Source organism: Rhinoraja longicauda, chromosome 19 (assembly GCF_053455715.1).
Source record: "Rhinoraja longicauda isolate Sanriku21f chromosome 19, sRhiLon1.1, whole genome shotgun sequence".
Classification (NCBI taxonomy): domain Eukaryota; kingdom Metazoa; phylum Chordata; class Chondrichthyes; order Rajiformes; family Arhynchobatidae; genus Rhinoraja; species Rhinoraja longicauda.
The window spans coordinates 4969175-4996516 of record NC_135971.1 but is presented as its reverse complement, the minus strand read 5'-3'; the positions used below and the strand labels follow the sequence as shown (position 1 = coordinate 4996516).

Genomic DNA, 27342 nt, shown 5'->3' with positions numbered 1-27342 from the left:
AACTCCTGCCATTGACTCCATTTATACCTCCCGCTGCCTCGGCAAGGCCAGCAGCATAATCAAGGACGAGTCGCACCCCGGCCACTCCCTCTTCTCCCCTCTCCCATCAGGCAAGAGGTACAGAAGTGTGAAAACGCCCACCTCCAGATTCAGGGACAGTTTCTTCCCAGCTGTTATCAGGGAACTGAATCATTCTACCACAACCAGAGAGCAGTGCTGAACTATTATCTTCCACATTGGTGATCCTCGGACTATCCTTGATCGCACCTTGCTGGCTTTACATTGCACTAAACATTATTCCCACATCATGTATCTGCAAACGTATTGATTGTAATCATGTATTGTCTTTCTACTGACTGGTTAGCACTCAACAAAATATTTTCTCTGTACCTTGGTAAACTGTAACTCCTCTTCCGACACCTCCAATCCCACGCGGTCCCCTCCTTTCCTCGCTACTCCAGTCCGCTTCATCCTACCCGCCTAACACGGCTCCTTATCACAGTCACAATAAAACTTTATTAGCCAAGTATGTTTTGCAACATACGAGGAACTTCATTTGCCATACAGTCATAACAGTAAAAAGCAACAGGACGCACAAAATACATTTTAACGTAAACATCCACCAAAGTGACCCCTCCACATTCCTCACTGTGATGGAAGGTGAAAAACGGTTCAATCTCTCCCTTTGTCCTCCAACGGTCGGGGGCTCGAACCTTCTGTGACCAGATGTGTCCATGGTCCCAGATCCCACATTTTAAGGCAGAGAGAGCTGGATTCTGGGTTAGTACAGGTGTCAGAGGTTATAAGGAGAAGGCAGGAGAAAGGGGTTAGGAGCGATAGATCAGCCACGATTGAATGGTGGAGTAGACTTGATGGGCCGAATGGCCTCATTCGAATACTTTCATTTATGACCTTATGACTGTCCAAATTCACCTGATAACCCAGGCCTTCAGACCTGATGAAGTTGTTGTAAACCCTTTTGCACCCACTCCAATTGACTAACAAACCCACCCTTCCCTTTGTCTCACCCTCCACTCAAAAAACACAGGAGCAGGTCATCTGGCCCCTCGTGTCTGCCCCCCTTTCACTGTGATCATGACGACCCCACCACGCACCTCTACCTCCTCTTTAACAACCTCAAATTACCACTCACCTCAATATCCACCTGCTCCGATCTGCCTCCATATCAGAATAACCCGCTTCGTTCCTCCATCCCCACCGCAATCTCCCAATCCTCCTCACTCTCCGCACTCGTCCTTCCCGTCCACCCTCCCCCACCTCACGACATTCCCCCTCTCCATCCCTGGATTAAAAACTCCGGGGGAGATGTCTGTTGTCCACCCGATGTGGTTGTGGGTGAAACCCCGGGCAGGGTTTCAGTTGTCCGCCCGCCTGTGCCTGCGGCCGAGCGGCCCCTCCCCCGGTCCCGGGGCCGCGCTGCCCGAGTCTCCCCCCGACCCCCGGGGACTCTCTGATTCTGTGCTTCTCCCCCCAGTCTCCGTCACCCTGGATGTGGAAACAGCGAATCCGGAGCTCGAGGTGTCTGAGGATCGGAAGAGGGTGAGATGGGCCGGGACCCGGAGGAGTCTCCCTGTCACCGGGAAGAGGTTTACAGTCTATCCGTGTGTGCTGGGATCGGAGGGATTCACATCGGGGAGACATTACTGGGAGGTGGAGGTGGCGGGGAGTGAGCGCTGGAGTCTGGGAGTCGCCGCAGAGTCTGTGGAGAGGAAGAGATCGGTCACACTGTCCCCGGACACTCTAGTCTGGAGCATCAAGCGGTGGGATGACGAGTTTGCTGCAGTCACCTCCCCTCCATCCCGTCTCCCCGCCCGTCCCATCCCCGGGAGGGTGGGAGTTTATCTCAGTTACGAGTCCGGGACAGTTTCATTTTACGACGCGGACACCAAGTCCCATCTCCACACCTTCACTGGGAATAAATTCACGGAGAAACTTTATCCTTTCTTCGGGCCTTGGCGTAAAGACCACTGGCTGAGAATCTGCTCCGGTTCCGCTCCGGGTGTGTAAAAGGGTCGGGTCCCGTGACCGGCGTCAGGAGCGGGGCTCAGGGGCTGTGGGGCAGAAACCCGGTGGACAACAGGTCGGCGCTGAACGGCTCCCATTTAATCCCCAAACTGCAACATGACCTCCCAACTTCCATCCTCAATACTCTGATGAAGGCCAATGTGCCAAAAGCCTTTTTGACCGCCTTATCTACCTGCGACTCGACCTTCAAGGAACCATGCCCCTGAACTCCTAGATCCCTCTGCTCTACAACACTCCCCAGAGGACTACCGTTCACTGTGTGGGTCCTGCCCTTGTTCGACGTCACAAAATGCAACACCTCATTACAACATCGCAGGCTCCAGTCTGCGACCCGCTGGCGCGCACATCACCCGCTGTGGCTTCGCTCACGTCTGTAACTCTTCACCTTTAACTTGACGTTTAATAAAGTCTTTAAAAAATAACCCGTGTTTGAGTTCTCTCCGCGTCTCCGCGTCACGGTACAGAGATCTCTTCAAACAGCAGACAAGGATCCGTGGATACTGGTTTTACAAAAGGAAAAAGACACAGAGAGAGCTGGAGTAACTCAGCGGGTCAGGCAGCATCTGTGGAGAACATGGATAGGTAACGTTTCACAGAGTGCTGGAGTAACTCAGCGGGTCAGGCAGCATCTGTGGAGAACATGGATAGGTGACATGGGGGGACATTTACAGGTGGGCGATTAATCCACACGTCTCTGGGGTGTGTGTGGGGGGGGGCGGAGCACCCGGAGAAATGCCACGCGGTCACAAGGAGAACGTACATAGAAACATAGAAAATAGGTTGCAGGAGTAGGCCACTCGGCCCTTCGAGTCTGTGGAGAACATGGATAGGTGACGTTTCACAGAGTGCTGGAGTAACTCAGCGGGTCAGGCAGCATCTGTGGAGAACATGGATAGGTGACGTTTCGGGTCGGGACCCATCTTCACACTGAAAGGAGTGGGGGGGGGGGGGTTGAGGTTGGAAGAGAGGAGGGGCAGGACAAAACCTGGAGAGTGATAAAGGTGGATACAGGGCCCTGTACAACTACAGTCTTAACTCCTTGCTCCTAAATTCAAATCCTCTCGCAATGAAGGCCAACATACCATTGCCTTTCATCACTGCCTGCTGTAGCTGCATGCTTATTTTCAGTGACTGATGTACAAGCACACCCAGGTCTCGTTGCACTTCCCCTTCTCCTAATCTGACACCATTCAGATAATAATCTGCCTTCCTGTTCTTGCCACCAAAGTGGATAACCTCACATTTATGAAATTATACTGCATCTGTCATGCATCTGCCCACTCACCCAACCTGTTCAAGTAACCCTGCAGCCTGATAGCATCCTCCTCGCAACTCACAGTCCCACCAAACTTTGTGTCATCGGCAAACTTAGAGATGTTATATTTAATTGCCACATCTAAATGTTAATATATATTGTAAATAACTGGGGTCGCAGCACTGAGCCCTGCGGCACCCCACTAGTCACTGCCTGCCATTCTGAAAAGTACCCATTTATTTGTACACTTTGCTTCCTGTCTGCCAACCAGTTCTCTATCCATGTAAACACTGTATCCCCAATTCCATGTGTTCTAATTTTGAACACTAATCTCTTGTGTGGGAGTTGTGGCGACTGGGAATTGTGGCGATACTGAGGGATGGAAATTGGGAGCGGCATTATTCCAGCAAAGGGGATATTGTTTCAAACTCCATCAGCTCCAACTCTCCGCCTCATGTTGTTTGTCTGATTTCCTTCAATCCGCTTCACTCACTAAGGCAATCCCAAATTCCAGGGACCCTCTCAGGGCTTCTGGTGCCCAGTTTGAAGGTAGACTGGGCGACGTTCGTCCACACTTTGATGATTTGGTTCAACAGATCACCTCGCACTAAAGTGGCCCCTCCACTCCGCTTGACCGCTCAATGTGATCGCGGCTTAACTGACTGCCAACCTCACCCCCACACTCCCGGCGAGGCCGGTAACCATTCACACCTTGCTTGCCTGCAGTGGGTCTGATTTTGCGCCGGGACAATAACATTCTCTGCCTTCGTCACCTCTGAGCAGGAACGACCCAAAGACTCATGACACTCAGAGAACAGAAACATTGTGGCTTCAGAATGGTCCTCAAACCAAATAAAACAGCGAATGATGCGGCATCTCCCTCCTCCATTTCTCTCTCCCTCCTCCATTTCTCTCTCCCTCCTCCCTTTCTCTCTCCCTCCTCCATTTCTCTCTCCCTCCTCCCTTTCTCTCTCCCTCCTCCCTTTCTCTCTCCCTCCTCCCTTTCTCTCTCCCTCCTCCCTTTCTCTCTCCCTCCTCCCTTTCTCTCTCCCTTACTGCTGTCCTCTCTTTGAACTGTGACTCTCTCTCCTACCCTCCCTATTCTCTCTCTCTCTCTGCGCCTCTGTCTCTGTCAACCTTTCACCCCTTACCCCTCCCTCCCCTCTCACTCTCACTGTATCTCTCCCTCAGTTTCTCTCTATCTATCTGGGAGGCTCGATTGTAATCATGTAGAGTAATGGCGACATCAAGTGGACGGCAAGGGAACTGCAAACAAGCGTGGCCTCACCAACGTCTTGTAAACTGTGATAAAACGCCCCAACATCTGCACTTAATACCGTAACAAATGAAAGACACCGTGCCCAAACTTCACAGATATCTAAACTAAATGCCGCACGCTATTCCACCGCCCACTTCCCCAGCTGATCAAAATCCCAACGTCATTCTTAATATGCATCTTGGCAATCTACCATACCACCTGCCTTAAATTTTATTTGTAAAGTTAGTAATCATTCCTTGCACCATCTGAATCAATTCGTTGATATAGATGACAGACAGCAATTGTCCCACCGCTGTGTATGTTAATAGTCACGGACCTGCAGTAATAAAGTTTACGTCGATGTGGAATGGTTAATTCGGTTTGTAGATTCCATGAATCTCTCGTGACCTGCTGTGTGTTCAATGTAAACCAACATCTCCTGTCTTGTATCTACATTCTTTATCTCCATGGTGCGGAACTGAATATAAATGTTGAGCAGGGACGTGCTACATTCAAACGACAGAAGTCAATAAATCACAACTAAACCTACATAAATGTTTTGAGTTTGTTTGTGCGTGCGTGACACTCTCTCTCTCCCTCCTCTTTCTCCCCCTTTTCTTTCTTTCTTTCTTTCTTTCTTTCTTTCTTTTTCTCTCTCTCTCTCTCTCTCTCTCTCTCTCTCTCTCTCTCTCTGTCTCTCTCTCTCTCTCTCTCTCTCTCTCGAGGGAGAGAGGGAGAGAGGGAGAGAGAGAGAGAGAGAGAGAGAGCACAAACAAACTCAAAAAGCTACGAGCTTTAATTTATAAATAGTTTTAAATAGTTCACTTAGTTCCGTGCAATGTAGTGTCCAGAACAAGGGGCCACATTTTAAGAATAAGGGTAGGCCATTTAGAACGGAGATGAGGAAGAACTTTTTCAGTCAGAGAGTGGTGAAGGTGTGGAATTCTCTGCCTCAGAAGGCAGTGGAGGCCAGTTTGTTGGATGATTTCAAGAGAGAGCTGGAATATGCAGCAACTTAAATAAAGATTTATTTATGTAGGATTCCTAACTTTAACTAATACAATCTGCATTTTGGAATATGTGGGAACTTAAATAAATATTTATTTATGTAGGATTCATAACTTTATCTAATACAATCTGCATTTTGGAATCTGTGGGAATAAATACTTATTTATGTAGGATTCATAACTTGAACTAATACAATCTGCATTTTGGAATGTCGGATGGAGTTTTTGAAAATAAAATGTTTTAAAAATATTTATTATTTGAAAAATGTTTTTTTTGATATTTTTAAAAAAACTTGCCTGTTTTATTGCTGATGTGATAAAGAATAAACAATTCTTGTGCTTTATCAAAAATATTTTATCAAAAATATTTATTTATGTAGGATTCCTAACTTGAACTAATACAATTTCCTTTTTTTAATATGTGGGAACTTATCTAAATACTTATTTATGTAGGATTCATAACTTTATCTAAGAGAATCTGCATTTTGGAATATGTGGGAACTTAAATAAATACTTATTTATGTTGGATTCATAACTTTATCTAAGAGAATCTTCATTTTGGAATATGTGGCAACTTAAACACCTGCCAGTCTGGGCTCAGGGTGATCTGCAGGGTGGCAAATGGTCACGGTGTTCCTTCAAATTGATACCTTGCAGAATGATTTTGCAAACTGACTCTGAGTGCTTTATCAAAAATATTTATTTATGTAGGATTCATAACTTTAACTAATACAATCTGCATTTTGGAATATGCAGCAACTTAAATAAATATAGGGAATCAGAGATTTGTCAGTATTGCTCAGCCCTTGTCTGCAGAATTACACAGGCTTTCCCTTTGAATGGTGCCTGCCAGTCTGGGCTCAGGGTGATCTGCAGGATGGCAAATGGTCCAGGAGTTCCCCATGTTCCTTCAAATTGATACCTTGTCCCAGAATGATTTTGCAAACTGACTCTGAGTGCATCGTTCCTATTGGGGTTTTGCAGCACAGTGCATTGAGCTGTCCTTTGTATTATTGGTTCAGGGAGATGCCTGTTATGTCTGTTTCGTCCCTCAGGTTGGAGGGGGCAGATAAAAGAGATGGTGATCACAAGCTTGGTGCTGGATCCTCATGGGAATGGCTGGAGTGTCTACTAGACTGGGGGCTAAGCTGAGAAAGGTGCAGCTATCACAGCTACAAGAACAGGTAAGAGAGAGAGACTCCAAATAAGGGATTCTGTGTAAATCTGGAAATGAATATCTGCATTGAATGTGTAACCTCTGGAAATGTCGGATGGAGTTGTTGAAAAGAAAATGTTTTAAAAATATTTATTACTTGTAAAAAGTATTTTTTGATATTAAAAAAAAACTTGCCTGTTTTATTGCTGATGTGATAAAAAATAAACAAGTCTTGTGTTTTATCAAAAATATTTAATCAAAAATATTTATTTATGTATGATTCCTAACTTTATCTAATACAATCAGCATTTTGGAATATGCAGCAACTTAAATAAATACTTATTTATGTAGGATTCCTAACTTTAACTAATACAATCTGCATTTTGGATTATGTGGCAGCTTAAATAAATATTTATTTATGTAGGATTCATAACTTGAACTAATACAATCTGCATTTTGGAATATGTGGGAACTTAAATAAATATTTATTTATGTAGGATTGCTAACTTTATCTAATACAATCTGCATTTTGTTGAAAAGAAAATGTTTTAAAAATACTTATTACTTGAAAAAAGTATTTTTTGATATTAAAACAAAACTTGCCCCTTTTTATTGCTGATGGGATAAAGAATAAACAAGTCTTGTGTTTTATCAAAAATATTTTTTAATGTAGGATTCAAAAACTTTATCTAATACAATCTGCATTTTGGAATACTTAAACAACTTAAATAAATATAGGGAGTCAGGGATTTGTCAGTATTGCTCAGCCCTTGTCTGCAGAACTTCACAGGCTTCCCTTTGATTGACACCTGCCAGTCTGGGCTCGGGCTGATCTGCAGGATGGCAAATGGTCCAGGTGTTCCTTCAAATTGATACCTTGCAGAATGATTTTGCAAACTGACTCTGAGTGCATCGTTCCTATTGGGTTTTTGCAGCACAGTGCATTGAGCTGTCCTTTGTATTATTGGTTCAGGGAGATGCCTGTTATGTCTGTTTCGTCCCTCAGGTTGGAGGGGGCAGATAAAAGAGATGGTGATCACAAGCTTGGTGCTAGAACCTCATGGGAACGGCTGGAGTGTCTACTAGACTGGGGGCTAAGCTGAGAAAGGTGCAGCTATCACAGCTACAAGAACAGGTAAGAGAGAGAGAGACTGCAAATAAGGGATTCTGTGTAAATCTGGAAATGAATATCTGCATTGAATGTGTGACCTCTGGAAATGTCGGATGGAGTTGTTGAAAAGAAAATGTTTTAAAAAAATTTATTACTTGAAAATGTATTTATTGATATTTTTTAAAAACTTGCCTGTTTTATTGCAGATGGGATAAAGAATAAACAAGTCTTGTGTTTTATCAAAAATATTTTATCAAAAATATTCATTTATGTATGATCATATCATATCATATCATATATATACAGCCGGAAACAGGCCTTTTCGGCCCTCCAAGTCCGTGCCGCCCAGCGATCCCTGTACATTAACACTATCCTACACCCACTAGGGACAATTTTTACATTTACCCAGCCAATTAACCTACATACCTGTACGTCTTTGGTGTGTGGGAGGAAACCGAAGATCCCGGAGAAAACCCACGCAGGTCACGGGGAGAACGTACAAACTCCTTACAGTGCAGCACCCGTAGTCAGGATCGAACCTGAGTCTCCGGCGCTGCATTCGCTGTAAAGCAGCAACTCTACCGCTGCGCTACTTGAACTAATACAATCAGCATTTTGGAATATGCAGCAACTTAAATAAATATTTATTTATGTAAGGTTCATAACTTGAACTAATACAATCTGCATTTTGGAATATGCAGCAACTTAAATAAATATTTATTTATGTAGGATTCAAAACTTTAATACAATCTGCATTTTGGAATATGCAGCAGCTTAAATAAATATTTATTTATGTAGGATTCATAACTTTAACTAATACAATCTGCATTTTGGAATATGCGGCAGCTTAAATAAATATAGGGAGTCAGATTTGTCAGTGAAGAAAGCCAATGGAATGTTGGCCTTCATAACAAGAGGAGTTGAGTATAGGAGCAAAGAGGTCCTTCTGCAGTTGTACAGGGTCCTAGTGAGACCGCACCTGGAGTACTGTGTGCAGTTTTGGTCTCCAAATTTGAGGAAGGATATTCTTGCTATTGAGGGCGTGCAGCGTAGGTTTACTAGGTTAATTCCCTGAATGGCGGGACTGTCATATGTTGAAAGACTGGAGCGACTAGGCTTGTATACACTGGAATTTAGAAGGATGAGAGGAGATCTTATCGAAACGTATAAGATTATTAAGGGGTTGGACACGTTAGAGGCAGGAAACATGTTCCCAATGTTGGGGGAGTCCAGAGCAAGGGGCCACACAGTTTAAGAATAAGGTCGGCCATTTAGAACTGAGATGAGGAAAAACTTTTTTAGTCAGAGAGTTGTGAATCTGTGGAATTCTCTGCCTCAGAAGGCAGTGGAGGCCAATTCTCTGAACGCATTCAAGAGAGAGCTGGATAGAGCTCTTAAGGATAGCGGCGTCAGGGGGTACGGGGAGAAGGCAGGAACGGGGTACTGATTGAGAATGATCAGCCATGATCACATTGAATGGCGGTGCGTACAGGCTCGAAGGGCCGAATGGCCTCCTCCTGCACCTATTGTCTATTGTCAGTGAGAAGTTTTATTTGTTCGTGGAAGGCCCTGATCTGTGTGTACTTCCCCTTCCTTTCAGAAACACATGGACACCTCCGTTGCAGATTCCTACGACAGTATCGCCGTCTTCCTGTCCATTCACATCATCCTCCGCTTCAAGACCATCATGACCAAACGCAATGTCCCTGCCATGGACAAGTAGGTGAAGGAGAATGTAGAACGCCGTAGGGAAACAGCACCTCACATTTGGCTTGGGCAGCTTACACCCCAGTCATTGAAAGTAGGCATGCAGGTGCAGCAGGCAGTGAAGAAAGCGAACGGTATGTTGGCATTCATAGCAAGGGGATTTGAGTATAGGAGCAGGGAGGTTCTGCTGCAGTTGTACAGGGCATTGGTGAGACCGCACCTGGAGTATTGCGTGCAGTTTTGGTCTCCTAATCTGAGGAAAGACATTCTTGCCTCAGAGGGAGTACAGAGAAGGTTCACCAGATTGATCCCTGGGATGGCAGGACTTTCATATGAAGAAAGACTGGATAGACTCGGCTTGTACTCGCTGGAATTTAGAAGATTGAGGGGGGATCTTATAGAAACTTACAAAATTCTTAAGGGGTTGGACAGGCTAGATGCAGGAAGATTGTTCCCGATGTTGGGGAAGTCCAGAACAAGGGGTCACAGTTTAAGGATAAGGGGGAAGTCTTTTAGGACCGAGATGAGAAAGTTTTTTTTCACACAGAGTGGTGAATTTGTGGAATTCTCTGCCACAGAAGGTAGTTGAGGCCAGTTTATTGGCTATATTTAAGAGGGAGTTAGATGTGGCCCTTGTGGCTAAAGGGATCAGTGGGTATGGAGAGAAGGCAGGTACGGGATACTGAGTTGGATGATCAGCCATGATCATATTGAATGGCGGTGCAGGCTCGAAGGGCCGAATGGCCTACTCCACCTATTTTCTATGTTTCTAGTACCCCGTTCCTGCCTTCTCCCCTTACCCCCTGACACCGCTATCCTTAAGAGCTCTATCTAGCTCTCTCTTCAAAGCATCCAGAGATCCCCTCTCATCCTTTCTGAGCGTAAGGCCAAACGCAAGGGTAAATCACTTCTCTCCACCAGCAGGCTTGAACTTACCAAGAACATGTTGAGTGTTTTGCCCATGATGGCGTTGAAGAGATCTTGGGCAGAGTTCCCGGTCACCATGAAGAAGTCACAGAGGAAGAGTTACTCGCGGCAGCTGTTGTCAAGGAGGGCGTAGTGCTGGCTGCGAAACAGGCTCTCAAAGGGGTACTGGGAGGGAGAAGAACAAAGGTCACATCACAGAGAGACAGACACAACATGCTGCAGTAACACAGTGGGATAGGAGGCATCTCCGGAGAAAAGGAATGCCTGGCGTCTCGGGGCGAGACCCCCTCTTCAGACTAGTGCTTCTTGGACTCACGCAGACTCTCTCCAGACCTCTTTATCCAGGCACGTGAGCGAGGTAAAAAGAAAATGGAGGTAAAAAGAAAATGGAGGTAAAAACAAAATGGAGGTAAAAACAAAATGGAGGTCAAAACAAAATGGAGGTCAAAACAAAATGGAGGAAAAGAGCCGAGCGCTTGCGTGAGACGTAAAGCGGAGGTCAAAAAACTGGAACATTTACACAGTGCACGGTGGCGCAGCGGTCGAGTTGCTGCTTTACAGCGAATGTAGCGCCGAAGACACAGGTTCGATCCTGACTACGGGCGCCAACTGTAAGGGGTTTGTACGTTCTCCCCGTGACCTGCGTGGGTTTTCTCCGGGATCTTCGGTTTCCTCCCACACTCCAAAGACGTACAGGTACGTAGGTTAATTGGCTTGGTAAATGTAAAAATTGTCTCTAGTGTGTGTAGGATAGTGTTAATGTGCGGGGATCGCTGGGCGGCGCGGACCCGGTGGGCCGAAGGGCCTGTTTCTGCAGCCTCAGTGCAGCACCCGTAGTCAGGATCGAACCTGAGTCTCCGGCGCTGCATTCGCTGTAAAGCAGCAACTCTACCGCTGCGCTACCGTGCGGTCTCATCTCGGTCCTAAAAGACTTCCCCCTTATCCTTAAGCTGTGACCCCTTGTTCTGGACTTCCCCCCTTGTTCTGGACTTCCCCTTTATATTTTAACCCCGTCTTAATTAATTTAGTTATATAATCTTCCACTTAAATGTCATATTTACTCATTACAGTTCCACCACTGATTTTCTGGCACTCTTGGTTCCAGATCTTTGCTTGTTTATCCAGCCGGCCAAGGAAGTCGCTCGGCGATGAGGATAGATGTGCCGGCTCCCCTGGTCCAATCCATTAATAATCTTATACGTTTCGATAAGATCCCCTCTCATCCAGTGTATACAAGCCTAGTCGCTCAAGTCTTTCAACATACGGCAGTCCCGCCATTCCGGGAATTAACCTGGAGAACCTACGCTGCACGCCCTCAACAGCAAGAATATCCTTCCTCAAATTTGGAGGCCAAAACTGCACACAGTACTCCAGGTGCGGTCTCACTAGGGCCCTGTACAACTGCAGAAGGACCTCTTTGCTCCCTTACTCAACTCCTCTCGTTATGAAGGCCAACATGCCATTGGCTTTCTTCACTGCCTGCTGTACCTGCATGCTTCCTTTCAGTGACTGATGCACTAGGACACCCAGATCTCGTTGTTCGTCCCCTGTTCCTAACTTTCGGGCCGAGACCCTTCTTCAGACTGATGTCAGGGGGGGCGGGACAAAGGAAGGATTATAGGTGCTTGCTGTTAATTCTGAAGTACATTGGGATGTTGGGTTGACATGAACAGCAGAACTGGTGTCTCCTCTCTCTCTCTTCAAGGACGCATTGACCCCCCCATCCCCCCCCACCCCCACCCGCAGTGCCCAACAGTCCAAGACACCCCACGCCCTCTTCGTCTCTTCAATGACTTCCGTTTTGTACTATGCTATTGAGGGCGTGCAGCGTAGGTTCACTAGGTTAATTCCCGGGAATGGCGGAAACTGTCGTACGTTGAAAGGCAGCAACTCTACCGCTGCGCCACCGTTTATCTCACCACGGCCGCTGCCTGACCTGCTGAGTGCTGGTGGTCTGACCTTGGGGAATGGTCAGTGGTGGGGAGGGGGGGGGGGGGAGGGGGGGTTGGAAGGGGAAGGGGGGGATGGAATACTTACCCGAGAGTCGTTCTTCTGAGCAGCGTGGGGCACGATGATGGGCGCTTCCAGCTCCGACGAGGCGATCACGTTTCCACGGTTGCCCAAGGTGAAGATGGTGTTCCTGTTCTTCAGCGAAGGCTTGGAGAAGAATCGTGGAGCGGTGAGTCAAGGTCAACTGTGCGGGGGAAAGGAACTGCAGGCGCCCGTGTAAACCGAAGATAAGGCACAAAGTACTGGAGTAACTCTGCGGGGCCAGGCAGCCTCACTGGAGACGGTGGAATGGGCAGTGTTTCCGGTCTGACGGTTCTTCTTCTTCTGAAGGGTCTCGACTGAAAGGAAGCATGCAGGTACAGCAGGCAGTGAAGAAAGCCAATGGAATGTTGGCCTTCATAACAAGAGGAGTTGAGTATAGGAGCAAAGAGGTCCTTCTGCAGGTGTACAGGGCCCTAGTGAGACCGCACCTGGAGTACTGTGTGCAGTTTTGGTCTCCAAATTTGAGGAAGGATATTCTTGCTATTGAGGGCATGCAGCGTAGGTTTACCAGGTTAATTCCCGGAATGGTGGGACTGTCGTATGTTGAAAGACCCGGATAGGGTGGATGTGGAGAGGATGTTTCCACTAGTGGGAGAGTCTAGGACCAGAGGGCACAGCCTCAGAATTAAAGGACTTTCCATCAGGAAGGAGATGAGGAGGAATTTATTTAGCCAGAGGGTGGTGAATCTGTGGGATTCTTTGCCACAGACGGCTGTGGAGGCCACAAGTCAGTGGACTTGGTCTCCAAATTTGAGGAAGGATATTCTTGTTATTGAGGGCGTGCAGCGTAGGTTTACTCAGTTAATTCCCGGAATGGCGGGACTGTCTTGAAAGACTGGATCGACTGGTTTGTATACACTGGAATTTAGAAGGATGAGAGGAGATCTTATCGAAACGTATAAGATTATTAAGGGGTTGGACAGGTTAGAGGCAGGAAACACTATCCCAATGTTGGGGGAGTCCAGAACAAGGGGCCACAGTTTAAGAATAAGGGGTCGGCCATTTAGAACTGAGATGAGGAGAAACATTTTCAGTCAGAGAGTTGTGAATCTGTGGAATTCTCTGCCTCAGAAGGCAGTGGAGGCCAATTCTCTGAATGCATTCAAGAGAGAGCTAGATAGAGGTCTTAAGGATAGCGGAGTCAGGGGGTATGGGGAGAAGGCAGGAACGGGGTACTGATTGAGAATGATCAGCCATGATCACATTAAATGGCGGTGCGTACAGGCTCGAAGGGCCGAATGGCCTCCTCCTGCACCTATTGTCTATTGAGACGAAGGAATGGGCAATGTTTCCGGTCTGACGGTTCTTCTTCTGAAGAAGAAAGGTCTCGAGCTGAAACGTCACCCATTCCTTCTCTCCAGAGATGCTGCCTGACCCAATGAGGTTCTCCAGTCAAGGTTGAATGGTGATGTTTAGTCCAGGGAACTACCCGAGTTGTGACTACTGGCGTTCACCAGGGGTTAGTTTGCTGTCGTTAGCAGTAGTGTTACGATACACAGTCGGTACCGGCAAAACGGTTGTCGGCAATGAGCCTGTACTTGCTGGAGTTTAGAAGAACGAGCAGGGGGACCTCATTGAAACATCTCAATGATATCAGATTAGGTCAAAGGGAAGTGCAGCGAGACCTGGGTGTCCTTGTACACCAGTCACTGAAAGTTGGCGTGCAGGTACAGCAGGCAGTGAATGAAGGGATTAAAAGTACCATTAGCAAATTTGCAGATGATACAAAGCTGGGTGGCAGTGTGAACTGTGAGGAAGATGCTATGAGGTTGCAGGGTGACTTGGACAGGTTGTGTGAGTGGGCGGATGCATGGCAGATGCAGTTTAATGTGGATAAGTGTGAGGTTATCCACTTTGGTGGTAAGAATAGGAAGGCAGATTATTATCTGAATGGTGTCAAGTTAGGAAAAGGGGACGTACAACGAGATCTGGGTGTCCTAGTGCATCAGTCACTGAAAGGAAGCATGCAGGTACAGCAGGCAGTGAAGAAAGCCAATGGAATGTTGGCCTTCATAACGAGAGGAGTTGAGTATAGGAGCAAAGAGGTCCTTCTGCAGTTGTACAGGGCCCTAGTGAGACCACACCTGGAGTACTGTGTGCAGTTTTGGTCTCCAAATTTGAGGAAGGACGTCCTTGCTATTGAGGGCGTGCAGCGTAGGTTCACCAGGTTAATCCCCCGGGATGGCGGGACTGTCATATGAGGAAAGATTGGAAAGACTGGGCTTGTATTCACTGGAGTTTAGAAGGATGAGAGGGGGATCTTATGGAAATGTATAAAACTATAAAAGGACTGGACAAGCTAGATGTAGGGAAAATGTTCCCAATGTTGGGGGAGTCCAGAACCAGGGGCCACACAGTCTTAGAATAAAGGGGAGGCCGTTTAACATATATAACATATAACATATAACAACTACAGCATGGAAACAGGCCTGTCCGGCCCTACCAGTCCACGCCGACCATTCTCCCTGACCTAGTCTCATCTACCTGCACTCAGACCATAACCCTCCAATCCCCTCCTATCCATATACCTATCCAATTTACTCTTAAATAATAAAATCGAGCCAGCCTCCACCACTTCCACCGGAAGCCCATTCCATACAGCCACAACCCTCTGAGTAAAGAAGTTCCCCCTCATGTTACCCCTAAACCTTTGTCCCTCAATTCTGAAGCTATGTCCCCTTGTTGGAATCTTCCCCACTCTCAAAGGGAAAAGCCTACCCACGTCAACTCTGTCCGTCCCTCTCAAAATTTTAAAAACCTCTATCAAGTCCCCCCTCAACCTTCTACGCTCCAAAGAATAAAGACCCAACCTGTTCAACCTCTCTCTGTAGCCTAAGTGCTGAAACCCAGGCAACATTCTAGTAAATCTCCTCTGTACCCTCTCCATTTTGTCGACATCCTTCCTATAATTTGGCGACCAGAACTGCACACCATACTCCAGATTTGGCCTCACCAATGCCCTGTACAATTTCAACATTACATCCCAACTTCTTTACTCGATGCTCTGATTTATAAAGGCAAGCATACCAAACGCCTTCTTCACCACCCTATCCACATGAGATTCCACCTTCAGGGAACAATGCACAGTTTAAAAAAACTGAGTTTTTTACCCAGAGAGTTGAGAATTTGTGGAATTCTGTGCCACAGAGGGCAGCGGAGGCCAATTCACTGGATGAATTTAAAAGAGAGTTAGATAGAGCTCTAGGGGCTAACGGAATCAAGGGATATGGGAACAGGAAAGCAGACTATTACCTGAATGGTGGCTGATTAGGAGAAGGGAAGATGCAACGAGACCTGGGTGTCGTGGTACACCAGTCATTGAAAGTAGGCATGCAGGTGCAGCAGGCAGTGAAGAAAGCGAATGGTATGTTAGCATTCATAGCAAGAGGATTTGAGTATAGGAGCAGGGAGGTTCTGCTGCAGTTGTACAGGGCATTGGCGAGACCACACCTGGAGTACTGTGTACAGTTTTTGTCTCCTAATCTGAGGAAAGACATTCTTGCCATAGAGGGAGTACAGAGAAGGTTCACCAGATTGATTCCAGGGATGGCAGGACTTTCATATGAAGAAAGACTGGATAGACTCGGCTTGTACTCGCTGGAATTTAGAAGATTGAGGGGGGATCTTATAGAAACTTACTAAATTCTTAAGGGGTTGGACAGGCTAGATGCAGGAAGATTGTTCCCGATGTTGGGGAAGTCCAGAACAAGGGGTCACAGCTTAAGGATAAGGGGGAAGTCTTTTAGGACCGAGATGAGAAAGTTTTTTTTCACACAGAGTGGTGAATCTATGGAATTCTCTGCCACAGAGGGTAGTTGAGGCCAGTTCATTGGCTATATTTAAGGGGGAGTTAGATGTGGCTAAAGGGGTCAGGGGGTATGGAGAGAAGGCAGGTACGGGATACTGAGTTGGATGATCAGCCATGATCATATTGAATGGCGGTGCGTACAGGCTCAAAGGGCCGAATGGCCTACTCCTGCACCTGTTTTCTATGTTTCTATGGTTTTGTGATTAGTTCGGGTGTCAGAGGTTATGGGGGAGAAGGCAGGAGAATGGGGTTGGGAGGGAGAGATAGATAGATCAGCCATGATTGAATGGCGGGGTAGACTCGATGGGCCGAGTGGCCGTAAAGGATATCTTTCTTGGCTGTGTCTTCCACTCCCATCAGATCATCCTTGTCGGCCACTTCTTCATACTGAAGAGGAGAACAAGGTCAAACGACAGCCCAGCACAAATCACACGGCACTTTGCAACAGCAATGGCTGACCCCTTCATGGACCGCGCAAAGGGAAGAGGGGGTGGCAAGCAACTGGGGATTAAGAAGGGTCTCGGCCCGAAACGACACCCGTTCCTTCTCTCCACAGATGCTGCCCGACCCGCTGAGTTACTCCAGCACTCTGTGAAACGTCACCTATCCGTGTTCTCCACAGATGCTGCCCGACCCGCTGAGTTACTCCAGCACTCTGTGAAACGTCACCTATCCATGTTCTCCACAGATGCTGCCCGACCCGCTGAGTTACTCCAGCACTCTGTGAAACGTCACCTATCCGTGTTCTCCACAGATGCTGCCCGACCCGCTGAGTTACTCCAGCACTCCAGATTCAGGGACAATTTCTACCCAGCTGTTGTCAGGCAACTGATCCAACCTACCACAACCAGAGAGCAGTTGGGTGGGAGGGAGGGAGGGAGGGAGAGGAGGTGGGGAGGGGAGGGAGGGGAGGGAAGGGAGGGAAGGGAGGGAGGGAGGGGGGGAGAGGTGGGGAGGGAGGGGGGGAGAGGTGGGGAGGGAGGGAGGAAGGGTGGGAGGGAGGGGAGAGGAGATGGGAGGGAGGAGGGAGGGGTTGGGAGGGAGGGAGAAGAGGTGGGGAGAGGAGGGGGGATAGGAGTCACGCAGGGAGGGAGGGAGAGGGAGGGTGGGGGGAGGGAGAGGGAGGGTGTGGGGAGGGAAGGAGGGGAGGGAGACGGGGGTGGGAGGTGGGGTGGCAGGGAGGGGAGAGGGAGGGAGGGAGGATAGGAGGCACGCAGGCAGGGAGGGAGGGAGAGGGAGGGTGGGGGGAGGGAAGGAGGGGAGGTGGGGTGGCAAGGAGGGGAGAGGGGGTGGGGAGGGAGGGAGGGAGGATGGGGAGGTGGGGGGGAGGGAGAGGGGGAGGAAGGGAGGGAGGGAGGGAGGGAGGGGAGAAGGGAGGGAGGGGAGAAGGGAAGGAGGGAAGGAGGGGTGAGGGTGAGGGTGATGGGGTGGGTGGGGAGGGAGTGGAGGGAGGGAGGGGACAGGCTCTGACCTGCACTTTCATCAGCCGGCTGCTGTAGGACTTGAAGTAGGACAGGTAGATCTTGCTGACCGTGTCCACGTATTCGTCACGGATCTCCTTCGCTACCTGTCGCTCGTTTGCCATCAAGAACTGGTAGAAAAACCTGGGGGGGAGGGGGAAGATCAGGCAATGAGGGGGGGTTGGAAGATCAGGCAATGAGGGGGGGGGGGAGATCAGGCAATGAGGGGGGGGGAGATCAGGCAATGAGGGGGGGGGAGAAGATCAGGCAATGAGGGGGGAAGAACTGGCAATGAGGGGGGGAAGAACAGGCAATGGGGGGGAAGGACAGGCAATGAGGGGGGGAAGAACAGGCAATGGGGGGAAGGACAGGCAATGAGGGGGGGAGAACACGCAATGGGGGGGGAAGAACAGGCAATGAGGGGGGGAGGACAGGCAATGAGGGGGGGGAAGATCAGGCAATGCGGGGGGGAAGAACAGGCAATGAGGGGGGGGGACAACAGGCAATGGGGGGGAGAACAGGCAGTGAGGGGGGAGATCAGGCAATGAGGGGGGGAGATCAGGCAATGAGGGGGGGAAGATCAGGCAATGAGGGGGGGAAGAACAGGCAATGGGGAGGGAAGATCAGGCAATGGGGGGGGGGGAGAACAGGCAATGGGGGGGAAGAACAGGCAATGAGGGGGGGAGAACAGGCAATGAGGGGGAGGAAGATATTGGGGTCAGGAAGGATAGTGGGGTTAGGAGGGATAGATAGATCAGCCATGATTGAATGGCGGGGTAGACTTGATGGGCCAAATGGCCTAATTCTACTCCTATCCCACCCTCCCCGTCTCCCCTCCCTCCCACCCCATCTCCCTCCCTCCCTCCCACCACCTCTTCCCTCCCTCCCACCCCACCTCCCTCCCTCCCTCCCACCCCACCTCCCTCCCTCCCACCCCATCTCCCTCCCTCCCTCCCTGGTATTGCGCAGAAACACAGAGAGGCCATACCTGTGTTTCAGGCCTGGTATTGGGTAGACACACACACACACACACAGAGAGGCCATACCTGTGTTTCAGGCCTAGTATTGGGCAGACACAGAGAGAGAGAGAGGCCATACCTGTGTTTCAGGCCTCGTATTGGGCAGACACAGAGAGAGAGAGGCCATACCTGTGTTTCAGGCCTGGTATTGGGTAGACACACACACACACACACACAGAGGCCATACCTGTGTTTCAGGCCTGGTATTGGGTACACACACACACACACAGAGATGCCATACCTGTGTTTCAGGCCTAGTATTGGGTAGACACCCACAGAGAGAGAGAGGCCATACCTGTGTTTCAGGCCTAGTATTGGGTAGACACACACAGAGAGAGGCCATACCTGTGTTTCAGGCCTAGTATTGCGTAGAGACACACAGAGCGAGGCCATACCTGTGTTTCAGGCCTGGTATTGGGTAGACACACACAGAGCGAGGCCATACCTGTGTTTCAGGCCTGGTATTGGGTAGACACACAGAGAGAGGCCATACCTGTGTTTCAGGCCTAGTATTGGGTAGACACACACAGAGAGAGGCCATACCTGTGTTTCAGGCCTAGTATTGCGTAGAGACACACAGAGCGAGGCCATACCTGTGTTTCAGGCCTGGTATTGGGTAGACACACAGAGAGAGGCCATACCTGTGTTTCAGGCCTAGTATTGGGTAGACACACACACACACAGAGATGCCATACCTGTGTTTCAGGCCTAGTATTGGGTAGACACCCACACAGAGAGAGGCCATACCTGTGTTTCAGGCCTAGTATTGGATAGACACAGATGCCATACCTGTGTTTCAGGCCTAGTATTGGGCAGAGAGAGAGAGAGAGGCCATACCTGTGTTTCAGGCCTAGTAATGGGTAGACACAGAGAGAGATGCCATTCCTGTGTTTCAGGCCTAGTATTGGCCATACCTGTATTGGCAGACACGGAGAGAGAGAGATGCCATACCTGTGTTTCAGGCCTAGTATTGGGTAGACACACACAGAGAGAGAGATGCCATTCCTGTGTTTCAGGCCTGGTATTGGGCAGACACACAGAGAGAGAGAGATGCCATACCTGTGTTTCAGGCCTAGTATTGGCCATACCTGTGTTTCAGGCCTGGTATTGGGTAGACACACACACAGAGAGAGGCCATACCTGTGTTTTAGGCCTAGTATTGGGCAGACACACACACAGAGAGAGGCCATACCTGTGTTTTAGGCCTAGTATTGGGCAGACACAGAGAGAGAGAGAGAGAGAGAGATGCCATACCTGTATTTCAGCAGTGCGTTCTGAGGAACTTGATAGTTGGTCATGGGTTTGCGAAACGAATAGATCTTCTGCAGAATAAACTCCCTGATCTTCGAAACAGCCTGCACAACGACAAGCATAGTAGTCAACCCTCTCCCCAGTGGAGCGCTTTCCCCTTGAACTTTACCCCCCTGGAACGCCAGCCAAACGTCACCTATCCATGTTCTCCACAGATGCTGCCTAACCCGCTGAGTTACTCCAGCACTCTGTGAAACGTCACCTATCCATGTTCTCCACAGATGCTGCCCGACCCGCTGAGTTACTCCAGCACTCTGTGAAACGTCACCTATCAATGTTCTCCACAAATGCTGCCTGACCCGCTGAGTTACTCCAGCACTCTGTGAAACGTCACCTATCCATGTTCTCCACAGATGCTGCCTGACCCGCTGAGTTACTCCAGCACTCTGTGAAACGTTGTCTATCCAATTCTCTCCACAGATGCTGCCCGACCCGCTGAGTTACTCCAGCAGTCCCTAGTGGGCGTAGGATCGTGTTAATGTGTGCGGGGATTGCTGGTCGGCGCGGACCCGGTGGGCCGAAGGGCCTGTTTCCGCGCTGTATATATAAACTAAACTGAACCAAATCGGTGGCAGGTGTAGACGTGCTGCACTACCCGCTGCGCCACCTTTGCCGAAGGCCGTACCTTGATCTTGAGGCGGTCCAGGATGTCTTGCACGTCAGCACAGGCCAGGGTCTCCTTGAAGGACTGCTCCTTGACGTAGTTAATCTTGTTGTTGAGCTCATGGAGCTGTTCCAGAAACTGCTGCTCAGTGACTGGGGTGTCCATAATGGTACTGCAACGTAAACATGCAGGGAGGGGGTGAGAGATGGGCAGGCAGTGCCTAGAGATGGGCGTGGCACCAGGAGATGGGCATGGCACCAGGAGATGGGCATGGCACCAGGAGATGGGCAGTGCCAGAGATGGGCAGTGCCAGAGATGGGCAGTGCCAGAGATGGGCATGGCACCAGATGGATGTGGCACCAGGAGATGGGCATGGCACCAGGAGATGGGCATGGCACCAGGAGATGGGCATGGCACCAGATGGGCATGGCACCAGGAGATGGGCATGGCACCAGGAGATGGGCATGGCACCAGGAGATGGGCATGGCACCAGGAGATGGGCATGGCACCAGGAGATGGGCAGTGCCAGAGATGGGCATGGCACCAGGAGATGGACATGGCACCAGGAGATGGACGTGGCACCAGATGGACATGGCACCAGATGGACATGGCACCAGGAGATGGGCATGGCACCAGGAGATGGGCATGGCACCAGATGGGCATGGCACCAGGAGATGGGCATGGCACCAGATGGGCATGGCACCAGGAGATGGGCATGGCACCAGATGGGCATGCCAGGAGATGGGCATGGCACCAGGAGATGGGCATGGCACCAGATGGACATGGCACCAGGAGATGGGCATGGCACCAGATGGACATGGCACCAGGAGATGGGCATGGCACCAGATGGGCATGGCACCAGGAGATGGGCATGGCACCAGGAGATGGGCATGGCACCAGATGGGCATGGCACCAGGAGATGGGCGTGGCACCAGATGGGCATGGCACCAGATGGACATGGCACCAGGAGATGGGCATGGCACCGGGAGATGGGCATGGCACCAGGAGATGGGCATGGCACCAGGAAATGGGCAGGCACCAGGAGATGGGCAGTGCCAGAGATGGGCATGGCACCAGGAGATGGGCAGGCACCAGGAGATGGGCATGGCACCAGGAGATGGGCAGTGCCAGAGATGGGCATGGCACCAGGAGATGGGCAGGCACCAGGAGATGGGCATGGCACCAGGAGATGGGCAGTGCCAGAGATGGGCATGGCACCAGGAGATGGGCAGGCACCAGGAGATGGGCATGGCACCAGGAGATGGGCAGGCACCAGGAGATGGGCAGGCACCAGATGGGCATGGCACCAGGAGATGGGCATGGCACCAGGAGATGGGCATGGCACCAGGAGATGGACGTGGCACCAGGAGATGGACGTGGCACCAGGAGATGGACGTGGCACCAGGCGATGGACAGGCACCAGGGTGGGTGGTCAGGGATGGGTTGGTGGTGGGCAGTAGGTGGCACTGAGCCCAGTCACTCACGAAATCATGATGGCGGAGTAGGGGGTGGGTGGGTGTGAGTGGGTGGTTGGGTGTGGGGTGGGTGGGTGGGTGTGGGGTGGGTGGATGGGTGTGTGGGTGGGCGGTGGGTGACACTGAGCCCGGTCACTCACGAGATCATGATGTTGGAGTCGGGTGTGGGTGTGGGGTGGGTGGGCAGAGGTGGGTGTGGGGTGGGTCAGTCAGGGGTGGGTGTGGGGTGGGTCAGTCAGGGGTGGGTGGGTGCAGGTTGGGTGGGCGGTGGGTGGCACTGGGCCCGGTCACTCACGAGATCATGATGGAGTTGGGGGTGGGTGTGGGGTGGGTCGGGGGCAGGTGGGTGTGCGGGTGTGTGGGTGGGTGGGCAGTAGGAGGCACTGGGCCCGGTCACTCATGAGATCATGATGGTGGAGTCGGGGGTGGGTGGGTGCAAGGTGGGCTGGGTGGGTGTGGGTGGGCAGTGGGTGGCACTGGGCCTGGTCACTCACGAGATCATGATGGCGGGCACGATCAGCTCATCCACCAGCTGGCTGAGCTCGCTGCGCACTGACTGGCGGTTCTTCAGCTTGATGTTCATGGCGATGGACTGCTCCTGCAGGGTCTGGATCTCACAGCTGATGCTGCTCAGGTCACTCTGGAAAGTCCCCAGCATCTGCTCCATCCTCTGTCACACAGCACACGGCACAGTCAGAGAGAGAGGGGCAGAGACAGGGAGACAGAGACAATAGACAATAGGTGCAGGAGGAGGCCATTCGGCCCTTCGAGCCTGTACGCACCGCCATTCAATGTGATCATGGCTGATCATTCTCAATAAGTACCCCGTTCCTGCTTTCTCCCCATACCCCCTGACTCCTCTATCCATAAGAGCTCTATCCAGCTCTCTCTTGAATGCATTCAAAGAATTGGCCTCCACTGCCTTCTGAGGCAGAGAATTCCACAGATCCACAACTCTCTGACTGAAAACGTTTTTCCTCATCTCAGTTCTAAATGGCCGACCCCTTATTCTTAAACTGTGGCCCCTGGTTCTGGACTCCCCCAACATTGGGAATATGTTTCCTGCCTCTAACGTGTCCAACCCCTTAATAATCTTATACGTTTCGATAAGATCCCCTCTCATCCTTCTAAATTCCAGAGACAGAGACAGAGAGACAGAGACAGGGAGAGAGAGACAGAGGGACAGAGACAGAAACAGAGAGTCAGAGAGAGCAGAGAGAGACAGAGAGGGAGAGACAGTGAGAGAGACAGGTGGAGAGAGGGAGACAAAGGGAGAGAGAGAGACAAAGGGAGAGAGACAGGGAGAGAGAGAGACAAAGGGAGAGAGAGAGAGTCAGAGAGACAGAGAGAGAGAGTCAGAGAGACAGGGAGAGAGAGACAGGGAGAGAGTCAGAGAGACGGAGAGAGAGACAGGGAGAGAGTCAGAGAGACAGGGAGAGAGAGACAGGGAGAGAGTCAGAGAGACAGGGAGAGAGACAAAGGGAGAGAGAGAGAGTCAGAGAGACAGGGAGAGAGAGAGAGTCAGAGAGACAGGGAGAGAGACAGGGAGAGAGTCAGAGGGACAGGGAGAGAGAGGGACAGGGAGAGAGACAAAGGGAGAGAGAGAGAGTCAGAGACAGGGAGAGAGAGAGAGGGAGAGAGAGAGAGAGGGAGACAGGGAGAGAGAGAGACAGGGAGAGAGAGACAGGGAGAGAGAGACAGGGAGAGAGAGACAGGGAGAGAGAGACAGGGAGAGAGAGACAGGGAGAGAGAGACAGGGAGAGAGAGACAGGGAGAGAGACAGGAGAGAGAGACAGGGAGAGAGAGACAGGGAGAGAGAGAGAGAGGGAGACAGGGAGAGAGAGAGGGAGACAGGGAGAGAGAGAGAGAGAGAGAGAGACAGGGAGAGACAGGGAGAGAGAGACAGGGAGAGAGAGACAGGGAGGGAGAGAGAGAGAGGGAGAGAGAGAGAGAGAGAGAGAGAGAGAGAGACAGGGAGAGAGAGACAGGGTGAGAGAGACAGGAGAGAGAGAGAGAGGGAGAGAGAGAGAGAGACAGGGAGAGAGAGACAGGGAGAGAGAGAGAGGGAGAGAGAGAGAGAGAGACAGGGAGAGAGAGAGAGAGACAGGGAGAGAGAGAGAGAGAGAGACAGGGAGAGAGACAGGGAGAGAGAGACAGGGAGAGAGAGACAGGGAGAGAGAGACAGGGAGAGAGAGACAGGGAGAGAGAGACAGGGAGAGAGAGACAGGGAGAGAGAGACAGGGAGAGAGAGAGAGAGACAGGGAGAGAGAGACAAAGGGAGAGAGAGAGTCAGAGAGACAGGGAGAGAGAGAGAGAGTCAGAGACAGGGAGAGAGAGAGACAGGGAGAGAGACAGGGAGAGAGAGACACAGGGAGAGAGACAGAGAGAGACAGAGAGAAAGAAAGACAGAGAGAAAGACTGAGAGAGAGACAGACAGAGAGAGAGTCAGGGAGTCGTAGAGTCACACAGCATGGAAACAGGTCCTGCAGCCCCCATTCATCCACGCCGAGCAAGATCCCCATCTCAGCTTGTTCCATTTGCCCGCTTCTGTCTAAACCTTTCCTACCCGTTGAGTCTTGGAGATGCAGCAATGGAAACAGGCCTTTGAGTCCAGCTCATCAATACCGAGCAAGGTCCCCCATTTAATCTCATCCTACCACACCCACAGAGCAGTCCTGAACATGCGGCACCGTGGAGCAGCGGTAGTGTTGCCGCCTTACAGCGAAATGCAGCGCCGGAGACTCGGGTTCGATCCTGACTACGGGCGCCGTCTGTATGGAGTTTGTACGTTCTCCCCGTGACCTGCGTGGGTTTTCTCCGAGATCTCCGGTTTCCTCCCACACTCCAAAGACGTGCAGGTTTGAAGGTAATTGACTGGGTAAATGTAAAAATTGGCCCTAGTGTGTGAAGGATAGTGTTAGTGTGCAGGGATCGCTGGGCGGCGCGGACTCATAGAAACATAGAAAATAGGTGCAGGAGTAGGCCATTCGGCCCTTCGAGCCTGCACCGCCAATTCAATATGATCATGGCTGATCATCCAGCTCAGTATCCCGTACCTGCCTTCTCTCCATACCCCCTGATCCCTTTAACCACAAGGGCCACATCTAACTCCCTCTTAAATATAGCCAATGAACTGGCCTCAACTACCTTCTGTGGCAGAGAATTCCACAGATTCACACTCTGTGTGAAAAAAATCTTTCTCATCTCGGTCCTAAAAGACTTCCCCCTTATCCTTAAACTGTGACCCCTTGTTCTGGACTTCCCCAACATCGGGAACAATCTTCCCGCATCTAGCCTGTCCAAACAATAGACAATAGACAATAGGTGCAGGAGTAGGCCATTCAGCCCTTCGAGCCAGCACCGCCATTCAATGTGATCATGGCTGATCATTCTCAATCAGTACCCCGTTCCTGCCTTCTCCCCATACCCCCTGACTCCGCTATCCTTAAGAGCTCTATCCAGCTCTCTCTTGAAAGCATCCAACGAACTGGCCTCCACTGCCTTCTGAGGCAGAGAATTCCACACCTTCACCACCCTATTGGACCTGGACTTTAACACCCCACACACATGCACATCCAGCACCAGACACTTAAAAAAATTTTTTTTTAACGCATTTGAAGTGACTATATTTTATATTTTATATTTTATGTTGATTGTTGTTTGCTGTGCCTTTTAATTTAACTTAGTTTTATGCACTTTGTTCCTCGGGATTGTGGGAAACGGTATTTCGATTTTCTGTCTGTGTAAACTGGCTGAGGATTGACAATAAAATTGACTTGACTTTGACTTGACTTGACCTCTGACTGAAAAGGTTCTTCCTCATCTCCGTTCTAAATGGCCTACCCCTTATTCTTAAACTGTGGCCCTTGTTCTGGACTCCCCCAACATTGGGAACATGTTATCTGCCTCTAATGTGTCCAATCCCTAATTATCTTATATGTTTCAATAAGATCCCCCCTCATCCTTCTAAATTCCAGTGTATACAAGCCCAATCGCTCCAGCCTTCAACATACGACCGTCCCGCCATTCCGGGAATTAACCTAGTGAACCTACGCTGCACGCCCTCCATAGCAAGAATATCCTTCCTCAAATTTGGAGACCAAAACTGCACACAGTACTCCACTTAAGATTTTTGTAAGTTTCTATAAGATCCCCCCTCAGTCTTCTAAATTCCAGCGAGTACAAGCCGAGTCTATCCAGTCTTTCTTCAAGACAAAAGCCAGCAAAGTCCGATCAAGGTTAGTCTGAGGGGTCTTCAAAGAGGTAGGTAGTAGTTTAGATTTTTGTACATTTTAGATAGTTGTACAGGGCATTGGTGAGACCGCACCTGGAGTATTGCATGCAGTTTTGGTCTCCTAATCTGAGGAAAGACATTCTTGCCATAGAGGGAGTACAGAGAAGGTTCACCAGATTGATTCCTGGGATGGCAGGACTTTCATATGAAGAAAGACTGGATAGACTGGGCTTGTACTCGCTGGAATTTAGAAGATTGAGGGGGATCTTATAGAAACATATAAAATTCTTAAGGGGTTGGAGAGGCTAGATGCGGGAAGATTGTTCCCGATGTTGGGGAAGTCCAGAACAAGGGGTCACAGTTTAAGGATAAGGGGGAAGTCTTTTAGGACCGAGATGAAAAGGTTTTTTTCACACAGAGAGTGGTGAATCTGTGGAATTCTCTGCCACAGAAGGTAGTTGAGGCCAGTTCATTGGCTGTATTTAAGAGGGAGTTAAATGTGGGCCCTTGTGGCTAAAGAGATCAGGGGTATGGAGAGAAGGCAGAACGGGGTACTGACTGAGAATGATCGGCCATGATCACATTGAATGGCGGTGCTGGCTCGAAGGGCCAAATGGCCTCCTCCTGCACCTATTGTCTAGAACCATTGACCGTACGTGTCAAGAGAGAACCATTGACCTCCGTACAAGAGCAGCCCAGTGAAGTCCCTGGTCACCACCCTGCCAGTCTGACTGTGGCACTGCCCCCCCCAGGCTGTGCCCGCACCCACCTACCTCCAGGATGGTGTCACAGGCCGTGATCTGGTTGTGCAGACTGGCGATGTTCTCACTCTCCTTGATGTCTGTTGTGGACGCTGAGGAACGCAGTGGGAACTCAGAGTTAAGAGCACATCCCCCACCCCGTTAGAACAGA

At 50.1% G+C, this 27342-nt stretch overlaps 1 long non-coding RNA gene and 1 pseudogene across 2 annotated transcripts in view; one reads left to right on the top strand and one right to left on the bottom strand.

The window, feature by feature from the left end:
* LOC144603077 (uncharacterized) overlaps positions 1 to 27342 on the top strand; it is a 92843-nt gene that overhangs the window by 43146 nt on the left and 22355 nt on the right. The gene's annotated exons all lie outside the window — the stretch shown is intronic.
* Positions 7405 to 27275, bottom strand: LOC144602639 (vacuolar protein sorting-associated protein 52 homolog; annotated as a pseudogene). The gene is made up of 9 exons (XR_013548475.1): positions 27204 to 27275; positions 22691 to 22866; positions 20743 to 20893; positions 20061 to 20161; positions 17799 to 17931; positions 16657 to 16714; positions 12505 to 12638; positions 10477 to 10632; positions 7405 to 7555 (listed from the first exon to the last, which is right to left on the bottom strand). The product of XR_013548475.1 is annotated as a vacuolar protein sorting-associated protein 52 homolog (transcript).